Source organism: Drosophila novamexicana, unplaced genomic scaffold (genome assembly GCF_003285875.2).
Source record: "Drosophila novamexicana strain 15010-1031.04,08,12 unplaced genomic scaffold, DnovRS2.1 tig00004560-arrow-pilon, whole genome shotgun sequence".
Taxonomy (NCBI): Eukaryota; Metazoa; Arthropoda; class Insecta; order Diptera; family Drosophilidae; genus Drosophila; species Drosophila novamexicana.
In genome coordinates this window covers 467,719-488,117 of record NW_020825054.1, presented here as the reverse complement: position 1 = coordinate 488,117, position 20,399 = coordinate 467,719, and the positions used below count along the sequence as shown (strand labels likewise).

The following is a 20,399-nucleotide window of genomic DNA, read 5'->3' as shown; positions in this document are numbered from 1 at the left end:
ATTTGGAGCGGAGGAAACAAACGAGGAAGGGGATTGAGAAGGGAGATTAGGGGAGGAAAAAGAAAGAAGGGGGGAGAAGCACGGGACGGGGAGAGGAGGGACAGGGAGCACAACGCAAAGACCCACCGACAGCGAGGAACACGGGAGAAACACAACAGGACGGCGGGGCAAAAGGGGAGCGGGAGGAGAGGGCCGGAAGCGCAACCACGGGCGGAGCGCGGAACGAAGGAGACGGGAAAAGAGGAAAAGAAAAGAGGAAAGGGACGGAGGGGGGAGGACGGGAGAGCGAGCGAGAGCGAGAGCGAGCGAGAGCGAGAGCGAGAGCGAGCGCGAGGAGCGAGAGCGAGAGCGAGAGCGAGAGCGAGAGCGAGAGCGAGAGCGCGAGCGCGAGCGAGAGCGAGCGAGCGAGAGCGAGAGCGAGAGCGAGCGAGAGCGAGAGCGAGAGCGAGAGCGAGAGCGAGAGCGAGAGAGCGCGAGAGCGAGAGCGAGAGCGAGAGCGAGAGCGAGAGCGAGAGCGAGAGCGAGAGCGAGAGCGAGAGCGAGAGCGAGAGCGAGAGCGAGAGCGAGAGCGAGAGCGAGCGAGAGCGAGAGCGAGAGATAGCGAGAGCGAGCGCGAGGAGAGCGAGAGCGAGAGCGAGAGCGAGAGCGAGAGCGAGCGAGAGCGAGAGCGAGAGCGAGAGCGAGAGCGAGAGCGAGAGCGAGAGCGAGAGGAGAGCGAGAGCGAGAGCGAGAGCGAGAGCGAGAGCGAGAGCGAGAGGAGAGAGCGATAGCGAGAGCAAGAGCGAGAGCGAGAGCGAGAGCGAGAGACGAGAGCGAGAGCTACGAGCGAGAGCGAGAGCGAGAGCGAGAGCGAGAGCGAGAGCGAGAGCGAGCGCAGAGCGAGAGCGAGAGCGAGAGCGAGAGCGAGAGCTAGAGCGAGAGCGATAGCGAGAGCGAGAGGCGAGAGCGAGAGCGAGAGCGAGAGCGAGAGCTAGAGCGAGAGCGAGAGCGAGAGCGAGAGAGAGAGCGAGATGCGAGAGCGAGAGCGAGAGCGAGAGCTAGAACGAGGAGCGAGAGCGAGAGCGAGAGTGAGCGCGAGAGGAGGCTAGTAGCGCAGCGAGAAGCGCGAGGATAGCGAGAGCGAGAGCGAAAGCGGAAGGAGAGCGAGAGCGAGAGAAGAGGAGTGGCGAGAGCGAGAAAAGCGAGAGCGATAGCGAGAGCGGAGGAGGAGAGCGCGAGGCTAGAGCGAGAGCGAGAGCGAGAAGCGAAGCGGAGCGAGAGCGATAGAGACAGCGCGAGCGAGAAGCGATAGCGGAGAGCGAGAGGAGAGCGCGAGCGAGAGCGAGAGCGAGAAGCTATATAGATGTCGGATCATAGCTTAGGAGAGCTATAGCTAGAGCTAGAGCGATATCATATCTATAATCTATATCTATATCTTATCTATATCTATAATCTATATCTAATCTATATCTATATCTATATCTAATATCTTATCTATATCTATATCTACTATCTATATCTTATATCTATATCGATATTCTATATCTATATCTATATCTATCTCCTATATCTATATTCTATATCTATATTCTATATCTCTATCTATATCTATATCTATATCTATATCTATATCTATATCTATATCTATATCTATATATCTTATCTATTGTTGATAAACTAAACAACTTCAAAAGATACTTTATGTACTTAATGCTTATCTAGTGCACTTTAAATAACTCACAATCAGTCGCATTTGGAAAACAATTCCACATCCCCCTTCTTTTTGCTGTGACAAACACACACATATATACACACGGCCACACAACACACACAGTGCGCGCACACAACACGATAAACCGGAAGTGCTTGACGCTTTTGCATATCCTCAAGTGCCACTAAGTGGCGCTATTGCTTTCATTTGTGTGCTGCTTATCGCACTCTAACTCAAACAAGCTACTCGTGTCGCCAGCTCCACACCCCTCTTTTGGAACTCCTCTCTGTGCCAAGTGCACAAGTGTTTGCAACTGTTCTATGCTAGTTTTTCCAGGATTTTCCTTCTTTTGCCTGTTGTATTTCATATCGCTGACCGTGACAGCTTTTACCCGTAGAACCCTTTGCCCGGCTTTTGGCTATGGTCAAGTGTCCGGAACATAAATGACATTTATATTGGTTATAGAATGTATTTGAAGAAATTGTTGTTGCTGCTGTTGTTATCCCTATTCGTCGTAGTTGTTGCTGCTGCTGTTGTTATCGTATGTACGTGCTACCATTTTGGCCCATAAAAGCGTAACAATAAGAAGCATTCTTTACGACACAAATGCTGGCCAAAAAGGTCAAGTTATGAAAAATTACAACAACAAAAAGTAACAAAAAACAACAGCTACAACAACAAGAACAAAAGTATTAGCAACGGTTTCTGCTTGGAAAAGCATTGAAAAGTTTTCGCAATATTGCCAAACATACAACAACAACATAAACAAAAACAATGGCCAACTAAGGCACAAATTGACACACAACCAAAAAATGCTATAAAAGCATGAGTTAGAGGCTTCAGGAGTCAAAATATTGCGTATACGCCATGTGGCAACCGAAAACGCAAATGTCACAATGCCAGGTGACATAGATGTGTGTGCGTGAGCGTGGTTAGACAGGCGCGTGCATTTGGCATATTTGTGTGCCTACCCAACGCATACATACAGAGAAACAGAAACACACTCACACACAACTGCAGCCTGGCTTTTAAAGCGCTCGCTGAACGATTTAGCCCATAAATCCATCGTCGCAGCCAATACCATAAACAAGGCCCAAGGGGAGGAAGGAGGTAGGAGATGGGTTAGGCATTCAGTCCAAAGCGCCAATAGTTGGATGGACAGATAACCCACACACTCACAAACACACACAGCCGCACATACACACACACGCGCGCAATCGCATGCCATTAGCCACAGCCTGGCGCCTGACACGTGCTGATTAAACTCTTTTTTAAATGCGCAAAAATGGTGCGTGTTAAGTTTATAGGTTGTTTCTGACTAAGCATTCGCAGATAGTTCAATACACTTGGCGAAGATCTTTATAAGGTATGTTTAAAAAGTATATATATGCCTCAAGTTTAAAGCAAGCTATTTAAATGCATAATACTAAAAAAGTAGAAGTTATTACAATGAAAACATTTTATCTATTTGAAATACTACTTTGTTCTCAAAGTTAGTTGATATTCTAAAAAGTTGGAGATAATACCATATGACACCATATAGAGCTCTTTTCCGTAAAAACGTGTAATTGGTGGACTTAGCAGTAGTCCATGTCCTCGCAGTGTGACGAGTTAAGTAAATAATTTCCTGCTGTCCCAAGACTTAAGAGTGCGATCCGTATTTACTTATTACTCGTCGTTGAACGGCGTAGCCTTATACATTCAAATAGATTTATATATTCGTTGGGAGCCATGCTTCTGGTTCGAATCTCAGGCTGGGGATGAATTTAGAATTGGCGTATATAATACTAATAATAATAATACTAATACTAATAATAATAATAATAATACTAATACTAAAAATAATAATACTAATAATAATAATAATAATAATAATAATAATAATAATAATAATAATAATAATAATAATAAAAATAATTCTAATAATAATATAATAATAATATTATAATCATAACAATAATAATAATAATAATATTATAATAATCATAACAATAATAATAATAATAATATATATTATATTATAATATTATTATTATTATTACATTGTATATATCAATAATAAGAATATGTTTCTTAGGTTTTATATTTTATTATTGGTGTGTATTTGTGTACAACTGGCCTCTTAAAATAAGTGGCTATAGATTTGTGTGCTTTTTTTGTTTTTGTTTTTTGTTCGCCTTTTTGGCTCAAACCCTTTGGCCTGGGGTGACGCAAGGGTTGCCAAGAGTCAGTCATGCGTGTGGCGTTGCGACCCAAACAAATATACTTTTAATGGCTTCGGCACTTTGGAAATGTGTCCCTTTTTTTGTTTTTGCCCGATTGTTGTTTTTGTTTGCTTCTTGGGGCCTAAATCATGTTAATGAATTTTCTTTCGGTCATGTTTCGGCCTGTAGTGCGACATTAATTATGCAAAATTAAATTTTATATCGTCGCATTAGGCGGAAACAAACAAAAAAAAAAATAAAAATAAATAATGAAAAGTATAAAAGAGAGGCCTCACGTCTGTGCCGGGCTGCTTATTTAAATTTATGAATTGAAAAAATATTAAATGCCAGCAGTGCGAGGCGAAAGCCGCTAGGGTCATTAGGGTGCAACGTTTTATTTTTTATTTAACACACACATATACGCAACGGGCAGCTGTGACTTTTGGTTAAGCGGTTTTCATGGGTGTACGGCGCATTTGAACGGTCAGCCCGAAGGATCTCATTAGCGTACAGTGCGCAATAGTTTTCGGGGGATTATATTTAATGCTCATCTGCAGTCGCTTCATAAATCACGTCAATATGCTGGACACGAACCGGCGCCAAATTTGGTTGGACTTTATCGGCAGCTAACTAACTAGCAGTCAGCCCGACGAAGCGCACTAATTAGACCGCAGGTGCCACCAGCTGGCAGCTATAGCCCACAACAACGACAACATAGTCAGGGAGAAATGTTTGTAAATTGCAATTCATGTGCGTAAATAATGAACGCTAACGCCGCAGCCAGCGGTGCGTATGAGTGATAAACAGCTGTCGAAGTTAAAGCAACAGCAGAGAGACTAGTCCATTGCATAGCTAAAAGAACTGATTAATAAGAACGATGAGAGGCGTCTTTAAATCAAGCAATACTAATATTCTTAAATGTACGTTTTAAGCAATGAGTAGCTCTGGCTTGAAGTTTCTACAAACTATTATTAATAAATGATACGTAAGTGTCTTAAAGTACGATGTTTTTCATGTTTTAGGCAAAATATGTATGTATATGTATAAAATATATTTGAGTCCATTAATGTAATGTTCCTGCCAAAGTTGAGATTGCACTAACTTTTTTTGAGGGAAATTTACCATGAACTTTAACAAGAAAAAAAAGAAAATGTCTATATATTGATTCTTTAATAATTTTAGTTTATTATTTCTTAAAAATTTAAAGTGATTATTCACCTGATGCTTGTACATTGCTTGCGTTGTTAAAATCAAGTAATTATACACTTAATATTTTGCTACGTTTAACAGAAAATTGAACAAAATTTGTCTTCAAATTGGCGTTGCATGGTTTTTGCTTCCCCTTTCTCAGTTACCTAAACTGAAGAAGCTATTTTTCAGCTGCAGCTCTATGGAACCGTTGTTGGGTTCGATACCTGGCAAGCATTTAACCAGAAGTTGCAGCCAATGGACCAACATAATCCCAATAACTAAGCATTCAATGGGTTCTCTCTCTCACTCTCTCTCTCTATCTGTGTGTGTGTGAGTGTTTTGCAAGGGCCAATTTGGGCACGGTTTCGAGACCAACACCACAGCTGGATACGGGTCTGGTCTACGGGTCTGCATAACCTCTAACGTTTTCGGCTTACCCCACTTGCCACGCCTACTTCTTCTGCCCTTGGTAGTAGCCGTAGCAGCCCAGTTAGTGTCTTGTCAGAGACAACATGTAGTTGCGATTAAAAGTTTTTTCCTGTTGCTGTCATTGGCAAATGTCTGTCGGCAATCAAGCTGCATGAGTGCATTTGCTGCCTGCTGCACCTGCCACATTCTATCTCCAAACGCACACAGACGCAGACAATCACACACACTCACTCACACACACACACACACACACACACACACACACACATATATAGACACAGACACGTACACATGCACGCGCGTGCAGCATTCGTAGCATCATTAACGGTGTCGACGGTTCGTGTGCAGCCTTTTAAGCCATTAGCTAGCCAGTTTCAGTTTGCCAGTTGCTGTTGTCCCTGTTGATTGCGTGCGGCTGCGTGGCTTAAATTGTACCAACTGTCAAAAGGATGCAGGCTCTTGGCTGGCCAAAAAGGGCTCCAAATCCTTTGGACAGCGACTCTTTGTGCCACGCCCTAATTATCGTTTTCGATAAACCAACTAGAGCTGAATGCATGTGACATGAACACGCACGAAATTAGATTTAACGTGTGTCCAAAATGACCAAAGATGGCTAAAAATTAAGCTACAATATTGAATCTTTATATTTTTAACGAAAAGGTTTTAATATCAAACCAATGTAGAAGCTCATTTACAATATATTCAATAGTTTATATATGTCTTATATCTCCATGTTCAGTAAAATATAAGAAATAGCACTATTGACCGAATCAAAATAAAGAAAAATTAATATTTGACATTTTTGAACCGAAAATATAAAAGTTTTTAATAATTTTGCTTGTCTAATCTAATGCAAGGACATTTTTTTTATACATACGTTCAATTTTTTATAATAATAAATATAAGAAATATGTAAAAAGGAATTTTCCTTGAAGCCAGTTTTTTACAGTTTTTAGATGTATCCTTAAGGCGGTCACCTCATTACTAGCATAAAAAAAAACTATTCAAACAAGCCCAGCTCTTCAGGAAAAGGCAGTCCTTTAGAGCGGCGCACGTTGCGTATGCGCAATTTTGCATACAAATTGTTGTATGTGAGTGTGTGTGTGTGTGTGTGTGATTGTGGTATGCGTGGTAGTAGCTCATGCATGGCTCATTGGCTGTGAAAATTGCTTTATGCAAATTCAATTCAATAGCTCTAAAATATGAATCTAGCACCAAAATATGTTTGCGTGTGTGTGTGTGTCCGTCGAAGCCTGCATAATTCGGTTGAAAATTAAATTGTTATTAGTTTGCGCAACAGGCAATTGAATGTATCGAATACAGTTCCTCTCCCAGTTGTGGCCCGGCATAAAAGCTGGCTCATTAGCATAGAGCGACAACATCGTGTGGATGCCACACAAATTTACATGCAACACTAAAAATAACATAAATATTGCCTGGCGACAGCAGCAGCGACAGCAACAAGGCGACAAAAAAGTGAAAGAAGCAAAACAAACTGAAGCACAGGAAAAACTACACAAAAATGAAATTCAAATAAACCTTAAAATTGACTTAGCGACAGCAGCGACGCTAGCAGCGACTGCGACTGCGACTGCGGCAGCAATTGCGACAGCCGGCGGCACAAGAAATTAACACAAAATCAAAATACATAAAAATAAAATTTAGGTAAAAAGCAACAAAAATGCTAAAGTAAAAACGTCAACAGCGCTGTCGCTAGAGCGAGCAACAGCTCTGCAGCACACATTCAGTGATTTTACCTAGTAAACAACTATAAAATACCCTTGAATTTACAAAAATACTCTCAAAACGTTGTTACCTATTCAATTGCAGTGGCCATGCATTGATTTAAGGCTATATTCGCTACATAGCAATACAATTTTACCTACATAGTTGTACACATACGAATTTGTGTTGTTTGTTACATAGCTTTCCAAAAACCGAATACACCCTTTATAACTGTGCTCTCATGTCATCTAATGTTGTTGTTGTAGTTGCTGTTGGCTGTCTCTTTGCTGGCGTGTAAAAATGTAACCATGCTAATGCAGAGCATCGAACTTGAACATGTTGCAAGCGAGAGCTGACATTAAAATTGACAATAAATCAAGGCTTAGTTCTGTTACATGTTTAAAAATATAAAAGAATCAAATATTATAAATATTAAATATTTACATCTTATTTTACGTGAAATAACAAATAATATTTGATAGCCAATGAATGTACGTTTATGATAAACGGTAAATATTTATAAATAATACCAGTAAGCTCAAACAAGTTTTGCTTCACTGTGCCGGTTGCCGCGCTTAAGCTCGCTCTTCATGACACCCACTCACACAAGTATACACACACACTCGCAGAGCGCCAGATGCTCACACACAGGCAGCAAACAAGTTCTCGTCCAAAGTTCAAACGCAACCTGGTTGGTGTTGGCTGCCGGCAATGGCGACGTTGACGCCAACGTCGCTGCCAGTTCAGTTTGTTTATAAATTTTGCGCTGTACGGACGTCGGCGCATCAGTTTGTCGCGTGTTCTCAATCGCATACTCGTTTTGTCGTATTCGCGCTTCGCGCGCTTACTACTTGACCTCCCAAACCCCTCTCACTCACAACTACGCACGTTTACCGCCTACGTCAGGGCAAAAGGCGCGCGCGACAAGTGAAGTGAATCACATCCATATGTACATATATTAGCGTGTGTGTATATTTGTCTTTATGCCTGTATTTGAAGTTATGTATCGTGTTTGCGGTGTGTTGCGTTGATTTCTTTTGTTTGCTGGCCAATTGTTTGGCTTAATTAATTGCAAGTAGCATATGGGTCCACAACGACAACTACAAGAACATTAACATACGTCGCAGTATATTTCGCAACAAATAAAAAGGTATTGAAAAAAGTGCTTACTTCTCACCAATCCCCACACAGACGAGCTAAAAGAAGAAGAAGCAGCGAGCAGCAGACGAAGCAGCAGCAAAGCTAACAAAAACCAGTTTTGGACAACGCTGCAAGCAGCGCAGTCGCAGCGGCCAGTGGGGTAAGTGTATGTGTGTATACATGTGAGTTGTAGGTTTTGTCTGTTTGTCTGCGGCAGACGTTGTCGCTGTCGCCGTCGCTGTCGCTGTCGCCGTCGCAATCGCCAGCGTCTTTGTCGCCCGCCCACACGCCTTCGTCAGCGTCGCCTGCAAAACTGGCTACAGCTTGAAAAATGTTACTTTAATTTTATTGAAGAACTGACTCAAAAAACTCGCTTACTCAATAACTCCAACTTGCTCGCCCGCTGTAGAGCGACAGCTAGTTGAAAGAATTTTAATATGCTAACTAGTCAAACACACGCAGTAGCAAAAGAAGAAGATGAAGAAGAAGAATTTGATTCTGCAGCAGTTGTAAAGATACAAAGCAAGGGAACAATTTAAATCATGCTAAATTAAAAACAAAACTAATTTGCACAGTTTTGCAGTTGGCTCCAACTTTGTCTGCGCTGCTTCTGTTTACAAAAAAAAATACTCATTTAGACAACCAGCAAGGAGAAGAGCTGCAAAAGCAGAACAGCAACAACAACAACAGCAACAACAACAACAACAACAACAACTTCAACAAAATCCCGGCAGCAAACTTTTAATTGTCAACTTTTAACCAAGTCTCATCGAGTAGTGTTTTGGGCCCAGAGTTCGAGTCGAGTTGAGCTCAAAAGAAGAGCTTTCAGCTTTTTTATAATTTTATTTATTTATTTTTTTGTTTTTTCAGCTTTCATTTGCACTTACTAATTGAAATCTAGTTTGCTCTCTTTTACTTGAATGCACTATGTTCCATTTGATATGCAAAACTATTCGACCGCTTTGTGCGGAATTATTTAGAAGCTCAGTCAATGAAGCAACTGTTATGCTTACGTATGAAATGCAACTCGGAATGAAATGGATGAAAAAGCCCAGACAAAGTTGCATTCGTAATATATGCACGTTCCCTGTAACTCTAAACATATATGTATATAATTTGTATAATTATCAATTGTTAACTTTTTAAATGCATTTCGAGCTTTCTGGGCAATATAGCTTTTATTACTTAGATTCCGTTTCTGAGCTTAGCTTAGCATTTCCGAAAAAAGTTAATGCTCTCATCAGCTATATTAATTATGTTCACTATAACTAATTTAATTAGATGTGACTTTATGCTGTCATACTTACGGCTATCAATTGCATATTCGAATGCCTTTGTTTTTCGTTTACATTATTTAATGTATCTTGACGTTTTCCATCCCCACACAACTGTTGCTCTCTGTCAAGTGCTAATTAATTCTTATTTACAACCATTTATTTAAAAACATTTCACTTTTAAAGCCAAACTTCACTCGTGTTGTCTCTCATCTACACTTGCAAAGTGCAGACTAAAAGTTGATCCTCTCGGAAATATATAGTGACAACTCATCTCAATTGCAAACTCGACTTGATGGGCAACAACATAAAATTATTAAAATATTTTGGCAACACGGCATTTAGGCAACGTAGCTCTTAAGCTAAAAGAAGCAAAACTTCGTCCTTACGTTGTATTCTGTGTACTTATGCCTATGCACATCCTGTCAGCCCGAGGAGCTGTGGCAAATGTATTTGAATATATTCAACACTTTAGCCAAATATTTGAAATACATTTTGATGTCTGCCGAGTTTTGCATAATTTATGCATGTGTGCAGAAATGCTAATGGCCTACGAGCCATCACTCTGGCCCCCTCTCCTCAACCCCTTCTCTGCCTCGACCTTGCCGCCGGAGAGTTTATATTTTTCAATCAGTGTCACAGCTCTCGACAGCTTGTGATAAGTTTTATTGCCATATTCCCAATGTGGCGACTGGAATTCTTTAATTGCTTGAAATTTCATTAGATGCCGTAACATAAAACAAGTGAGGGCGTTTTAATCAAAAGGATTCGACTGAAAAATACCCTGCACTCGGCCTGCATATGATATATGGTGCATAACAAAAGGCAAAGTTATTATTTTCAGAATATTTGTTTAAATTTTGGTTTAAGCTGGTGGTGAAAGGAGGGGAAGGGATGAGGGTAGATCATGATATTCGAAAAACCACAGCACTTATAATTTTAAATATATTCTAAACGATTTCTTACTTCCAAAGTGTTATTAATAAACTTGGCAATTATTGAAGACGGCTAATAGCTTGTTTTGCATATGATTTAAGGGGTCATATATAACTAAGTGTAATCCCCGAGTTTTTACATTTGTCAAGAAAAACCTGACATGACCAATATAATATATATATTTTATGAGGTCAATGAGTTTCCATCGGCCTGTTATACACATTTTCACAAAATTATTGTTGCCATTTTTACTAATTTTTAATGGTTACAGAGTTCGTAAAATTTAGGGCAAACCTCAAATGTAAAGCTTTGAATAAATAGGAACTTAAATAATCGTTAAGGCAATGGCAAACGTACGTATGTACGTAACGTATATACATGTATATTCAGCCTTGTGCAACCAACAATAATATTTTCTTTAATTATTTCCCTTCAACAAATGTGCAAAAATATTTTGATAAATTATGGCAAAAGGTCTGTGGTAAAAGTTTTGCAGGTGCCGAGCAAAATATAGATATAGAAAGTCTATCTTTATTGCAAATGACACTATCCCTTTGCGCCGTCTGTCGGCTTAAGCCTTCGTCCAGTACTTGTGTACTTGCAGATGGGAATGTAAATAGAGACCGGGTTCAAAATATGACTCGAACAGTTGTAAAACTTGCGGCTTGTGCCCGCAGGGAATTCAGTTGTGAGTTTATAATTTCTGCTTGGCTGCCCACTAACGAGACTTACATTAAAGTTTACATCATTAAAACGGCCATCTAGCTAGTCGAAACTTATTGATAAATGTGGTTGCCTATGACAAAATATTAGCTGCAGCTTACTAATGTAAACTTATGCTGCCTGGTTGTCAAATTATCGCTCTGTCAAAATATAAACATTGCATTGAATGCGTGTTTAAATGACAGACACTGTCAAATAAACGTGTAGCATGTTCATGCAGCATTAAAGTCTATCTTCAGATTAACTGCAACTGTCAGAATATTGCATGAATCAAGAATAGACATAAATTTGACAGTGCTGGCAGCCTTGGGAAAATTACATTCACAAAAATAAATACATCTTATATTAGTAGAAAGATGACATTGTTAAAGTGAAGTTAAAATATACAAAAATGTCCTCAGTGTTTAAATCATATACATTTTTATTGGTTTTACAACAATAAATATCATCAACAGAACTCACAGCCCTGCTCAACCCTACATTCCTGGATAATTTAAAAAATAAATAAAAAACATGTAAGAGGTTCTAGTCGGGAGCTCCCGACTAGGGGATACCCTGAACCCTCTTCTTCAAACATCAAATTCATATATATATTCTATTTTAGAAGCTATATGTCAAGTTTGGTGACTCTAGCTCTTATTATTTACCAAAATTGCCCAAAAAACAGGATATCGATATCAATTTTTATCGATTACCTGGAAACGGAGTAAGTTATCGATTATCGGAAACAAACTCGATCTGCGCGGGAACTAGGAACATCTACTTCTAATATTTCAAGTCTCTAGCTCTTATAGGTTCTGAGATCCTTGCGTTCATACATACCGACGGACGGACGGACAGACGGACATGGCTAGATCGACTCGGCTATTGATGCTGATCAAGAATATATTTACTTTATGGGGTCGGAGATGCTTTCTTCTGCCTGTTACATACATTTGGATTTTGCACAAATACAATATAGCCTTATACCCATTTTTAATGGGTTTTTATAAATTAAACTATTACAGCATTTGGGGTGCGAGTGTGTAAGAAGAAAAATTTGAGAAAATGTAGTGTATGTATATGTATGTATGTATATGTATGCATGTACTTATTTATTTTAGCCTACATTAAACAACATAGTTTTGATCTGAGCAAAGCGTACACCAGCAGTTGTCATATTTCATGACTCGCAAAACAACCTCAGCCGGATTGCCGGCAACCAAATGAATATGAAACATTTGGCATAGCTATGAGTGAGTAAGTTGCATGCAGGGCGTGGCAGGGGGCACAAGAATGTATTTATGCATGTATATAGCGTATGCACCGAGCTCTCCTGGCCTGCTGAAATCAAGTTGACTCAGCGCTGACTTCAGGCCGCAAATATTTTGAGCAAAATGATGCCGAGTGTCTAGGAACGTATCTTAATGAATCATTGACAGGGCGTGGCAATTGCCATTAAATCGAAGTTAATATTAAATATTGAAAGCACTTCGAAGTGTAACTTAAATTTAAATAAATATATTTCAAAGTGGTCCCGCGGGAAATTTGCATAGTATATGATTTACGTGCCATTTAATCGCTCTGTATCTTAAAGATACATTGCAAATGGTTGCACATATTTTTCATTTTATTCCTTTTGTCGCCCGCTGCTATTTTTTATGTTCATTTTTATAATTTTTACATTTTTATCTCCTGTATTCCTGAACTGCACTGAACATTAAAAAATAATTTTAAACGAGGCGTTGAATCGAATTTATTTTATGACTCATGTGCGGCTTTTTGTATCTTGCAGCAAGCAGCTATGCGATTCAGCACAACTGCCACAACGACAACAACAACAACCACAACTGCAACTTAATTGGCGCGCGTGTCAAAGAGGTAAGTTATAGATGAGAAGCACTTGAAAAAATGGCCACAAATGTCGAGAATCGTGTTGCAAAAGATGCTTTGTGTAAAATGTCTGGACGCAATTTGACTGTGGGCATGCCACAAGTGGCTAAAACGTTGCCAGTTGGCGTCAGGTGTGGGCAAAACGTGTTTGCAGCAAAAACCATAGCAAAGCCTGCTAATTGTCCGTTTTTTATTTATACTATTCTACCCTGGCTTATTGCACAAAACGGGTATGATAGGACAATAGGGGAAAGTTGTATTTAGTTATGGTGAACATGCCTGTCTCATCGAAAACATTTCGATAATACAATTTTATCAAGTGAAAATTGTAGTGAAGCTTTTAAGTTCAGAAACAGTTCAGCTCATTTTTTTTTATTTTACGAATATATTATAATTATCGATTGAGTTAATGTATGATAAATACTTTAAATATACTGAAGAATATTCTTTTCATGTGTCACGATACTCCCATTACAGTTATCGATTGTCTTAAAATCTAGATTGTAAGAGCTTCAGATATGCGTAAGGCCTATGCATAAAAGAGAATGAGATATAAGTCCCAGGCACAGGTCAGGCCCAGGTCAGGGTCGTACCTGTTGACCATATGAAGAAAATCTTAACGAAAATTTAAAATTAATTTTCTATTTACTCTAAAAAAACCTTTTGATATCCGTTTCTTCGATGATCAAATAAGAAATGGTTTTATTATTTTGGTTATGGTGGAACTTTTTCTAGAAATACCCGTGCGTAGATAGTATATTTACATCGGGCGACTGGCCTGTAGGTATTTCCCAGTCAAGTAGCCTTAAATTCACTTTTCTTCTACGCATTACCTTTCCATCTTTCTGGTTGTTGCCTGTCTGCGGCTTATTTTGTAAATTACGGCGTCCTTACGAAGGGCGGGCGAAGGGCCTTCTGGGCCAGAATGTGGAGGTGGAGGATTACAGCTGTCAGCTGTATGTGTGTGTGTGTGTATGTGTGTGCATGTGCGTGTATTTGGAGAGGCCACCGACTCCGCTACGTTATAATGCAACGTCGCCGCCCACATTTGTGTGTGATGGGCGTGGCTGGTTTGACTTTGGCCTGGAAAAGGTCAACGTCTGCAGGCGCAGGCAACGCCGGAGGCATCCATGGTCGAATGGGGCACCAAAATTTACATTTAATTAGACATAATTGTAGCAATTTATAGGGCCATTTGTTTAAGACTCTTTGGTACGGGACAAATGCTTTAAAGTGATTCACTGTAGCGTCATTTTGTGCCGTGATTTTGTAACGAAATTGTACAAAGTGTCTGGAAATATAAATTTAATTGCGTTATAAATTCAATTATACGGCTGTTATCTATATTTGCAATGAACTGTTTGGAGGCCATTTGTTCTTCTTGAAAATTATTAAGTTATTCAATTTTCTTTTTCAATTTGTTTGATTAACTTCAAATAATATTTCTATGTATTAAGTCTATGTTATTTTCTGACTGTTTACATAATGCCCATTGGGTTCAGGTGGCTTATATCTTCCATTAGAGGTGTATACTTCCACAGACCCTTCTTTGTCCTCTAACTAGAGAGTAATATTTGTGCAATATTTACGCACTGAAAACAATGGACTTGAAGCAAGACCTTGTTGATCTAGCGAGGTGCCCACATCTCGAACCATCAAGAGTGCTCGACTAGGAAATACCCCGTGCCAACTACACTCTCAGGGGAGTAGACTCATATTATGAGCGTGCTTAGTGCTTTTTATTTTGACTCTTTCGTTAAACTATACTATTTTAATATTTTCTCTGCTTTTATCGATATTTGCAATTTGCAATTCCGTTCATGCTGTCCATATTTTAGTAATTTTACTTAACTGTAACTGAGTACAAGTCGATTTCGACCTCGAGTATTGGCTTAGAGCCCATTCTCACTGACTGCAGGTCCATTATTTATTAATGTTTGTCTCTGACACACACACACACACACACACACACACACACACACACACACACCCACACATACGCCCAAGTACATTAATAAAATATCATTAGGATCTATCCTTGCCTGTCTACAGTAATTTCCTCGCAAAACTATTTCCATTGCTGAACTTGTGGCCTTCGCCGAAGGTAGTCAGAGGCAAAAACAACAACATTCAACAACACTCACAACACTTACAAAGTTTGCTGTGGGCTGAAATGGAGGCACTTAGCACGGTTCGAACCTTCGTCGGGGGCAAAATTCTTCCTCTGCTCATATCAATATTTGGCCGCATTTAATTGCAATTCAATTTGAGTTTTCAATGAAATTTGAGCTTAAAAAAAACTGTGGCAAAAACAACAACCCAAACGCCTCCCGTTTTCTGCATACGGTAGGCGTGGCCCTTTACATGATATAAGAGAAATTTTCGTTTCGCTTTTTATTTGCTGTGTTTTTTCGTTTTGCCGTGTGCATTTCGATAGTCTCTCTGCTTAAAGCTTGTTGGGCAGTTATCCTTGAAATTTTGTTGGGTCTGCGGGGAACTGGTGTACATGCCCCAAGGCGTGGCATGCGGGGGCCGGCATGTTTAATATTTGATTATGTGAAATGCGGGGCTGCAATATGGCAACTGCTTGTCAATGGCAAATACCAAATGTCGTATGTTTGTTTATGAAGATGTGTGTGTGTGCGTGTGTGTGTGAGTATTTGTGAATTCGAGCAGCAGTTATTAGCAGAATACGTTGCATTGCCTGAAGCGGGGCTGAAGAGGGGAAAGTGGCTGACATAGAAAAATTGTTAGTGCGTTAGTCGAATTTGTAGCCAGTTTATTTGTTTTACCAAGCTCTCACAGTTGAAAGAGCCAATTGGTATTTATGCATTTCATTTTGAGTTTTGATCAGCATACATCTGAAATCCCAACAGCCGTGCTTTGTGTTTCGATAATAAGACTCTAGGCTATAGAAAAACGATTGCATAGAATACATTTTGAAATGTTTGGATTTTAAAGCACCAGCTTGTGTTCCCTGAAAGGCCGGGTGAAATTTTTGTTTGTAAATAGTAAACTCCATCTAAAAGACAAATATTGATTAATTTCATAAAAAATTAATCTAAAAGCCGATTGGGTGACAATTTTACCCTAATCTGTTTAAACTTAAACATTCACGTTTCACACAAGTTGTAGAATGAGATCACATATTTACCAAAATCTTGTATGGATCTTATAAAATAAATTTAAGGACGATAGGATAAATAACCAATTATTATTCCTCACATGGTTTTCATGTATATTTCACTCATGTGGGTGAAGTTTTTGGATAAGCTGGTAAAATGAATCACAAGATACATCAATCTTTTCAGTTTTCATTCTCCAGTCTGTGAAATCTTACTGTCAAAGTTCAAGATTTGTAAAACATGTATCTGAAGCGTTTTTTATTGTTTATTGTTTTTATTGTTTATACTGCTGTTATCTAGTGAATGAGAACTTTAACATTGCTTTTCATTTCTAATTTATTTCATTTTATTTATTTTTCATACACTTCATTTAAGCTGTTTTGCTCAATCATTCCAACATTGATTTATTTGACCTTTGCTTGGCAGCAAAAGTGCAACTACTCGAGAGTTTTCATTCAATACTGCAATTCGCTTCCTATGCGCCCTGTATATTTTCCCGTACTCATGCCTTCGCATCAATTTCTTGGACAGCTCCTTCTACTTCATCTAAGTACCTTCTACCTAATAGCAAACATATTTGAGTACTTTTCGTTCAGCCTCCCGCAGTCCCTGTCCCTGGGCCACGCTTCAATGAAAGCTGTTGCCCAACTTGAGCGATTTATTTGCTTTAACATAATGCAGGTCACAGCCCAGCCCCAACCTTTCCCCCGGAGAGCCCGCCCACCATAAAAACAAACCTAAAAGTCAATAGCGCAAAATATATAAACCCGAGCAAAACTCGTAAAAAATCATTTCTTATTTATTTGAGAGCTGAGCGCGAAATGAAATATTGTGCAGGCAATGAAATTACATTTTTCCTGTTTTTTTTTTCTTTTTGTGGGCGTCATTAGCGGTGCAGATGCTGTGGCCTCGAAGGGGGCTTAGAAAACAAGGGGAGTGTAGCAGATTCCGCCTGTCGATGCAGCGTAAATATTTGCACAAATCTAATGAGCACTTGTGGGTTGCAGTTTAAGGATGTGAAGTGTGTGAGAACCTAACGATGACGCTTGAAAAGGTTTTGAAAAAAAAAAATAACAAAAAAAAAAAGGCAATGAGAAGTCAAACAAGAGTATACCTCTTGATATATCTCGATTTTCAATCAATTTTAATAATTCTATCAAAATCTCTTTGGTTAAAAAAAGTGTAGATCTTTGCGGAACTAGATTAGATGTAAGCAATTGTTTTTATCTTAAAATATGTATCGCATAATCTACAACATCTGTAATAAGATGTGAGGTGAGAACTATCAATTATCGATATGGTAAATATAAATCATTCAGATCTGCTGTTTCTGATCTGCGTTGAGATATTTTTCAGATCTTATAGTATCGAATTAAAAAATCGATATTTATCGGTAATGAGCAAATGTAAATCTAAAAAACATGATCCTTTTATGGAATAAGAAAATTAATACAACGAATTTAAGGTGTGTTGCCTCTAAGATCGCCTTACTTTACTATATACAACTTCGATATACCCTCTCTACCAATTTCTTATCGCTAAAGGGCATACCAAATGAGAAAGAAGCAGAAGGCGACAGACACAGAAATACGAGTATCTTTTATACATTTACAGTACCAGCTCTCCAAGGAGGCGGCCCGCCTTCTACACCAGTTCTGATAAGAAACTCGAGTACTTTGGCTCAGTACCTTGGCCCCGCCCACACTTCAGCCGCTTGCCCTTTAGGCCAGAGGTCAAGTCATGTTGGCTTGCTGCGCATTGTTCCATTGGTAATATGAAGAAGCTTTTCTTCTCCCCTCGTGTCCCCCACTGTTTCATGATATCCACCCTATTGCACATGTGTGTTTTCCTTTCGGGCCATGGCCATTGTGTGTGGCAGTTGTGTATTGCCCCTGGCTCACCGTATCCATAATCTTAGTTATAAGCATTCTGCTTGCTATCCTTCGCCTGGTTCTCCCGCTGCTGCTATTGCCGCTGTTTTCCTGTGACTTCCGCAGAGACTTTTCGGCCAATAAAAGCGAACATGTCAACTTTGTGATGCAGGCTACTCCACACTTTCAGGTGCAGAATAGATTATTAACATACAGCAAAGTAATTAAATATTATAATTAATAAAAAAGTTTGGGTTGCTTTAAATTAAGTTTGGCTTTAAGTAATCGATAAAGTTGATAAACTAAAAATCGTAGCATCATTAGATCCCGAGCAACTGGGGTCATTGTTGCAAAACGACTAAGTTAAAATTCAAACTATATGCAATAGATAATATTGTATCAACTTGAAGGAAACTTAATGTTGGACTTTTTAATAGCAATTATCTAAGCTATGAATTGTTATTTAAATTAATAATCAAAAACTGATATGTAATCGATCAATGACTAGAGCAAATGGCAGCCAAATAACTATCAGTGTTGTATAATAAAAGAGAAAAATAGGTTTTTTTTTAAGTACAATAGTTCGGGATCATTCAAGAGATAAACAGTATGCACTGTTGATTTGCTTTACTTTTTTTTTTAATCCGCCTCCCTGTACTATCCATAGCCATTGGAGCTGGAATATTGCGTTTGACAGTCGCGGCGGCGACTCGGCTTTACTGATATCCTTTTCTGGAGTCCTTTCGCTTTGGGTTTGTTATTTCTGACCACTGGCATTTCATTATGTCTGTTGATACATTGCCAGTTTACGTGTTTTTTTTATCGCATTCCACTGCCTCATCATTGCCTGCATTATTCTCGCCTGATTAAGTTTTGAACATCGGGGCAGGGCTTCTGAGACGTTTTCTCACGCGCGCACACGCGAGTTTCTCCATTCTCCAGCTCCTTTTCAGGCCCTAATTGCATATTTTGGCCTTAAACGTTGCGGTTATTATGTGCCGAGTTTTTTGTTGGTGTGTTTGATGCTGAACCTATTAATTGTGTAATTTCATTTGGTGTTGGTCGAGTCAATTTCAAAGGGCCATTGAAGCTGGCCAATTCACGTTCATGCATCGATGCGTTTCTGTCACTTAAGCCAATGTTCTTTGGGGCCTTTGTTTTCCTATTAAAGCCCGAACCAAGCCACAAACACGTAAAAAACAAAATAAAAAAGGCCATGCGAATCCGGTTAAGATATTCGAGTGGCTTGTTGAGCCGTAGCTTGTGGCTTCCTTTTGGGTGCCGCAAGATTAATCCTAATGATAGTTATGAATTTGTTCGCAGATGTTTGTGGCAGTTAATAAGCAGCAATTTGTTGGGCCTTAGCTTGCTGCTTCCCTAAATTGGCAAATCGTTCAAGATTGTTATTAATAAATTCCCCTAAATATGTATATGTATATGTTTATTGTTTCGTTTAAATTTCTCTTTAACATTTCTTACCGTTTATATATTAATACATTGAAATCGAACCCGTTTTTCGCCTGTCGCTTGCCCTAGGATTTAAGAGCGAGAGAGAAAGTTAGAGAGAGAAATAGAGAGATAGAGAGAGAGAGCGGAGGAGTATTGTATATTAAAAGCAAAAATACAAGTTATTAATTATTTACTATCGAAGCAAAGCTATGTTAAGTCTAACTTTAATTAAAATTTCGAACATTTGAACACTTAGCGTTAAATTAAAAGTTCCAATCTAATTTCTAAAATGGTTTCAATTTAAGATCATAAGAGGTTAATTTTTGTAAATTGTCTATCATTAAACATTCATTTTCATAAGGTTTGGCTTTTTGTTTATGGGTTGGCCTCATTATCGATCCTGCATCAAAATCTGGCAACATCATTTTTGGTCAAAATTCATGTCAAAATGGGACCCTCAAATATCCGATATAGACATAGGTCAAAACTTCCCACACCCATAACTCGGTCAAATCTCATCCGATTTTTACGAGGTTTGGGGTTTTGTTCATGGTTTGGCCTCATTATCAATCCTGCATCAAAATATGGCAACATCATTTTTGGTCGAAATTCATATCAAAATGGTACCCTCAAATATCCGACATAAGACATAGGTCAAAACTTCCCACCCCTATAAGTCAGTCAAATCTCAATCGATTTTCATAATGTTTGGCTTTTTGTTCATGGTTTGGCGTCATTATCAATCCTGCATCAAAATCTGGCAACATCAT

The 20,399-nt window shown here is 39.1% G+C and overlaps 1 protein-coding gene across 1 annotated transcript in view; it reads left to right on the top strand.

The window, feature by feature from the left end:
- The first annotated feature begins 8,465 nt into the window (after nucleotides 1-8,465).
- The window catches only part of LOC115770669 (SLIT and NTRK-like protein 1), an 84,914-nt gene continuing 72,980 nt past the window's right edge, over nucleotides 8,466-20,399 (top strand). Inside the window, exons 1-2 of the mRNA XM_030716036.1 lie at nucleotides 8,466-8,539; nucleotides 13,087-13,172. The gene's annotated coding sequence lies outside the window, so the exon portion shown is untranslated. The remainder of the gene's footprint in view (nucleotides 8,540-13,086; nucleotides 13,173-20,399) is intronic.